This window comes from Papio anubis, chromosome X, assembly GCF_008728515.1.
Source record: "Papio anubis isolate 15944 chromosome X, Panubis1.0, whole genome shotgun sequence".
Taxonomy (NCBI): Eukaryota; Metazoa; Chordata; class Mammalia; order Primates; family Cercopithecidae; genus Papio; species Papio anubis.
Window position 1 is genome coordinate 67,807,288 of NC_044996.1, and position 7,191 is coordinate 67,814,478.

Sequence of the window (7,191 nt, forward strand, 5' to 3'; positions counted from 1 at the left end):
AGAGACATGGCAAACAAATGTTATATTATTGGATCATATATTTAAACAAAACAGTTATGGAGGATATTTTTCGGAAAAAGTGAATAGTTGAAAATAGGCCATATATTTCAAAATTTTATCACTTTAGAGTGATAACAATTATTGTGATTATGTAGAAGAATGCCCCGGGACTGAGAAAATATATTCTGAAATATCCAGAGATGATGTCTGCAATTTACTTTCAAAAGATTCAGAAAAAATAGAAGTGTGTGGAGAGAGGCAGTAACGAAGGAAAAGGAGAGGAGAGGAGAAGGGAGGAGACAGGAAGAGAATAAGATAAAATAAGATAAAACATAAATGAACAAATATAAACAGTTATAATTTACCCTCATTGCACATCTGATCAAAGAATAAAGACTTTTTGCACATATACCCAATTATCTGCGTCAGATAAATAATATTTAAGGCCTAGTTGACAGATTTAGAGACTGGAAATAAATTATTAAATGTCATTTTATGAACTTCTAGAATCTAACACGTTTGTATATTTACACGTATTTTTTTTGAATTAAGAAAATCCAGTGATTTTGTGAAATTTCATGATATCCATTGCCTACAGGAAAAAGAAAAGTGTGTATAACACAAGAATTAGCCGAAGAAGAGGGAATTGTTGAGACTTGTTTTTCTGCTTCTCTTTCTTTTTCTTGTAAAAGTTAGGGAAAAGCATTCTTAGCTAAAAAGAGCAAGAGTGCTGGCAAAGAGAAAATCCTGCTACTTTTTAATGATATTTTAAAGAGATCCATTTATAAAATGTAAATTTAAATATCCACTGCAGAAACATGACACTTGGCAAACAACTTTGAAAATATAACCTGAGAAGCAGGCGTTTTTAAGCAGTATATTTCCTGAAAAGGTCACATTAGTCACATAAAGAATATGCTTCATTGTGCTTTCAACTGCCCGATGTGAAAAACTGACCAACTACTTAGTTACACAGTAATTAACAGAATACTTGTTTAACTGTGAAGATAATAGAATTCTTTACATGCCTGTAAATATGTTGGACCAGCAAAAATCAGTCATGATTTTATTGTACCAACGTCAGATGACCATGAAAGAAAGAGAATTCTCTGAAGAGCCACAAAGTAACAAAACAATAAAAATTGTTATTTTTTTCTCAAATGTTAGGTTGTATTCAATTAATGGTAGCCAGCAAAACCCCATTTAAACGTTAGTATGGATTCTATAGAATAAAGCAAGATTCTGAGAGAATGGGACGTAGAGTAATTTTGAAGATGAACAGAATAGATAGAATAAGATATATTAATGGAGCAGGGAAACCCTGTTAAGATGTTTCATGTGAGAGACTAGAACAGATAGAGCACAGCAAAATGGTATTAAGTACCCATACGTGGAGTTTCAGTGGAGTGTCTAAACAGGAGAGAAGTGTGAAGCTTGAGCATTGAAAAACACAAAGGAAGGGATACTAGTAAATATAAATATAAAGCTCATTTCAACTTCATTTCTTTTTTAACTTTTAATTTAAGTTCAGTGTGCAGGTGCAGGTTATATAGGTAAACTCGTGTCATGGGAATTTGTTGTACAGATTATTTTGTCACCCAGGTATTAAGCCTAGTACCTATTAGTTATTTTCCCTGATCTTCTCCCTCCTCTCACCCTCCAAACTCAAGTAGGTCCCAGTGTGCATTGTTTCCCTCTGTGTGTCCATGTCTTCTCATCATTTAGTTCCCACTTACAAGTGAGAACATGTAGTATTTGGTTTTCTGTTACTATGCTAGTTTGCTAAGGATAATGGCCTCCACCTCCATCCATGTTGCTGCAAAGAACATTACCTTGCTCTTTTTCCTGACTGTTATCGTATTCCACGGTGTATATGCACACATTTTCTTTCTCCGGTCTACCACTGATCCTCATTTAGGTTGATTCCTTGTCTTTGCCATTGTGAATAGTGCTGCAATAAACATACTAATACATGTGTTATTATGATAACATGACTTAAATTCTTTTTGGTATATATCCAGTAATGGGATTGCTAGGTCAAATAATATTGCTGTGCTTAGGTCTTTGAGGAATTGCCACGTTGTCTTCCACAATGGTTGAACTAATTTACACTCCCACCAACAGTGTGTAAGCATTCCTTTTTCTCTACAATCTCACCAGCATGTGTTATTTTTTGACTTTTTAATAATAGCCATTTTGACTGATGTGAGATGATACCTCATTGTGGTTTTGATTCACTTTTCTCTAATGATCAGTGATATTGAGCTTTTTATTCATGTTTTCAAACACCTGTAAGTCTTCTTTTGTAAAATGTCTGTTCATGTTCTTTACCCACTTATTAATAGGGTTGTTTGTTTTCTTCATGTATATTTAAGTTCCTTATAGATGCTGGCTATTGAATCTTCATTGAATGCATAGTTTGTAAATATTTTCTCCCATTTTGTAGGTTGTTGGTCTACTCTGTTGATAGCTTCTTTTGCTGTGCAGAAGCTCTTTAGTTTAATTAGATTCCGTTTGTCAATTTTTGCGTTTGTTGCCATTGCTTTTGGTCTCTTTGCCATGAAATCTTGACCCGTTTCTATATCCATAATGGTATTGTCTACGTTGTCTTCCAGGGTTTTCATAGTTTTGGGTTTTGCAATTAAGTCTTTAATCCATCTTGAATTGATTTTTGTATATGGTATAAGAAAGGGGTCCAGTTTCAATCTTCAGCATATGGCTAGCCTGTTATCCCAGTACCATTTATTCAGTAGGGAATCCTTTCCCCACTGCTTGTTCTTGTCAGGTTTGTCGAAAATTAGACAATTGTAGCTGTGCAGACTTATTTCTGGGCTGACTATTCTGTTCCCTTCGTCTATGCATTTATTTTTGTATCATACTGTTTGGGTTACTGTGGCCTTATAGTATAGTTTGAAGTCAGGTGGCATGATGCCTCCAGCTTTGTTGTTTTTGCTTAGGACTGCCTTGACTATTCAGGCTCTTTTTTGGTTTCATATGAATTTTAAAATAGTTTATTCTATTTCTGTGAAGAATGTCATTGGTAGTTTGATAGGAATAGCATAGAATCTACAAATTGCTTTGGGCAGTATGGCCATTTTAATGATATTGATACTTCCTACCCAGTAGCCTGGAATGTTTTTCTAATTTTTTGTGATCTGTAATTTATTTGAATAGTGTTTTGTAGTATTCCTTGTGGAGATCTTTCACCTCCCTAGTCAACTGTATTCCTAGGTGTTTTATTTTTTTGTGGAAATTGTGATTGGGGCTGTGTTCCTGATATGGCTCTCAGCTTGAATATTGTTAGTTTACAGAAATGCTAGCTACTTTTGTACATCAATTTTGTATTCTAAGACTGCTGAAGTTGTTTATAAGCTTAAGGAGCTTTTGAACTGGCACATAGAATCATGATTTCTGCAAACAAAGATTGTTTGACTTCTCACATGTCTATTTGAATGAAATTTATTTCTTTCTTTTGCCTGATTGCCCTGGCCAGGTTGTCTAATACCATGTTGAATAGGAGCGGTGAGAGAGGGCATTCTTGTCTTGTGCTGGTTTTCAATGGCAATGTTTCCAGCTTTTGCCCCTTCAGTATCATATTGGCTTTGGGTTTGCCATACATGGATCTTATTATTTGGAGGTATGTTCCTTCAATACCTACTTCATTGAAAGTTGTTAACATAAAGATATGTTAAATTTTATCAAAAGTCTATTCTGCATCTACTGAGATAATCGTGTGGTTTTTCACTTTGGTTCTGTTTATGTGATGAATTATATTTATTGATTTGCATATGTTGAACCAACCTTGCATCCAAGAAATAAAGCCTGCTTGATCACAGCGGAATAGTTTTTTGATGTGTGGCTGGATTCGCTTTGCCAGTGTTTTGTTGAGGACTTTTACAATTATGTTCATCAATGATATTGGCCTGATGTTTTCTTTTTTTGTTGTGTATCTGCCAGGTTTTGGTATCAGGATGATGCTTCCCTCTTAGAATGAGTTAGGGAGGAGTTCCTCCTTCTCAATTTTTGGGAATAGTTTTAGTAGAAATGGTACCAGTTCTTCTTCGTACATCTGGTAGAATTTGGCTGTGAATCAATCAGGTGCTAGGGTCTTTTTTTTTGGTTGTTGTTGGTAGGCTACTTATTACTGATTCAATTTCAAAGCTTTTTATTGGTCTGATCAGGAATTCAGTTTCTTCCTGGCTCAATCTTGGGACATTGTATGTGTCCAGGAATTTATCCATTTATTCTAGATTTTCTAGTTTATGTCTATGGAGGTGTTCATAATATTCTCTGATGATTATCTTTATGTCTTTGGGGTCAGTGGTAATATCCCCTTTAGTGTTTCTAATTGTGTTTCTTTGGATATTTTGTATTTTCTTCTTTTTTAGTCTAGTTAGTGGTATATCTATTCTATTACTTTTTTTCAAAAAACAACTTCTGAATTCATTGACCAAGGGTGTTTTCTTGTTTCTCAGTCTCCTTCAGTTCAGCTCTGATTTTCTTTATTTCCTTTTTTCTATTAACTTTGGAGTTTATTTGCTTTTAGTTCTCTAGTTATTTTAATTGTGATGTTAGATTGTTAAATTGTGATTGTTCTAATGTTTTTATGTGGGAATTTAGTGCTATATATTTCCCTCTTAACACTGCCTTAGAGGTGTTCCAGAGTTTCTGATATGTTTTACCTTTCTTCTCCTTAGTTTCAGAGAACTTTTTGATTTCTGTCTTACTTTCATTATTTACCCAAAAGTCATTCAGGAGCAGATAATTGATTTTCCATGTAATTTTATGGTTTTGAACAAATTTCTTAGTCTTGATTTCTAATTGGATTGTGCTGTCATCTGAGAGAGCATTTCTTATGATTTTAGTTCTTTTGCATTTGCTGAGGAGTGTTTGTTGTCCAATTACGTGGTTGATTTTAGAGTATGTGTCATGTGTTGGTGAGAAAAATGTATATTCTATTGCTTTTGGGGTGGAGAGTTCTGTACATGTCTATCAGGTCAATTTGATCCAATGCTAAGTTCAGGACCTGAATATCTTTGTTAATTTTCTGCCCGAGTAATCTAATATTCTCTGTGTGATGTTGAAGACTCCCCCTATTATTCTGTGAGAGTCTAAGTCTCTTTGAAGGTCTCTAAGAACTTGCATTATTAATCTGTGTGCTCCTGTGTTGGGTGCATATATAGTTAGGATAGTTAGGTCTTCTTGTTGACTTGAACCCTTTACCATTATGTAGTGCCCTTCTTTGTCTTTTTTTAAATCTTTGTTGGTTTAAAGTCTGTTTTTTTCTCAAATTAGAATTGTAACCCCTGCTTTTTTTGTTTTCCACTTGCCTGGTATATTTGAGTGTATGTGTGTCATTGCATATGAGATAGGTCTCTTGAAGACAGCATCCCAATGTGTCTTGGTTCTTTATGTAGCTTGCCACTCTTTGACTTTTAATTTGGGTACACAGCCCATTACATTATGTGTAAATCTGATCCTGTCATCATGATGCTAGCTGGTTATTTTGCAGAGCTGTTTATGTGGTTGCCTTATAGTGTCACTGGTCTATGTACTTCAGTGTGTTTTTGTAGTGGCTGGTAATGGTCTTCCCTTTCCATATCTAGTGCTTCCTTCGGGAGCTCTTGCAAGGCAAGTGTGGTGGTGATGAATTCCCTCAGTATTTACTTGTCTGAAAAGGATCTGTATTTCCTGAATTTGAATGTTCCCTCTCTAGCTAGATTGGGGAAATTCTCATGAATTATATCCTGAATTATGTTTTCCAAGTTGCTTGCATTCTCCCCATCTTTTTCAGGGACACCAATGAGTCATAAGTTTGGTCTATTTACATAATCCTATATTTCTCAGAGGTTTTATTCATTCCTTTTTTTTTTCCTATATTTTATTCTTATCTGCCTGTCTTATTTTAGGAAGCCAGTCTTAAACCTCTGAGATTCTTTCCTCATCTTGGTCTATTCTGCTATTAATACTTGTGATTGCATTATCACATTCTTGTAGTGTGTTTTTCAGCCCTATGAAGTCAGTTACATTCTTTTCTCTACTGGCTATTTTGTCTGTCAGCTCCTATATAATTTTATTGTGATTGTTAGCTTCCTTGGATTGGGTTTCAACATACTCCTACATCTCAATGATCTTTGTTCCTATCCATATTCTGAATTATATTTCTGTCATTTCAGCCATCTCAGCCTGGTTCAGAATCCCTGCAATGGAAGTAGTGTGGCCATTTGGAAAAGAGAAGGCGCTCTGCCTTTTTGAGTTGTCAGAGTTCTTGAATTGGTTCTTTCTCATCTTTGTGGGCTGATGTTGCTTCAATCTTTTATGTTGTTTACCTTTGGATAGTTTTTTTTTTTCTTTTTTTCCTGTGTGATGACTTAGAGTGTTTGATAGTGAAATAAAGTGAATTTAGCTGACTGGCTTCATTTCTGGAAGGTTTTAGGGGGCCAGTGCTCAGCTCCCAACTCCTGGACTGCATGTTCTAACTCTGGGGTAATTGTATTGGACCTCAACTTTGTTCTCTGGCTTCTTGAGCTTAGGAGGTTAGGAATACACTAGATTATGGGGGCTGGTGTGCTCCTGATTGCTGGCTACTACACTCTGATGGGTGGTGTCAGCTAAAGGTTTTCATAGTGAGGTGGCAATGTCTTATTTGTATGCATCAGCAGCAGTGGCAAGAGCAGTGCAGTGGGGTGCACATTTTTCAGCTGCGGCAAGTTGCTAGCAGGTGTTGGGGTGCCTGCCTCCCTGTGATCATTCACCTCAGGGGCAGAGACAGCATGGCTTTGGGGGTGGGGAAGGAGGCCTTTGCCGGTGACTGTGTGCATTGTCATGCTGGTTGTGGTGTTAGCTTGGGGACAGGGCTCTGGCAGGAGCAGGTCTGTGTGCATTCTTTGCGTGCCATGGGTAAGGGTGGTCACTCATCACAGAAGAGTGTTTGCTGTTCTCTGTGTCTGGTTTAACTCCTGCAGCAGTGTTGGTGCAAGGGCAGGGTGCTGTCAGGAATGGGCTGACTCGTTCTGTGCCTGCCAAGGCTCTGACTGCAATGGCAGTCTGGCAAGGTAATGGGAGGTTGAGTGCACTCTTGCCACAACGGTAGTAGGGCAGAGTGGATGCACACAGATGTGCTGGTGGGACAAGTAAGGAAATACCCACCTGTGCACACACATGCTAGAAAAACAATGTGGGTGGTGCCAT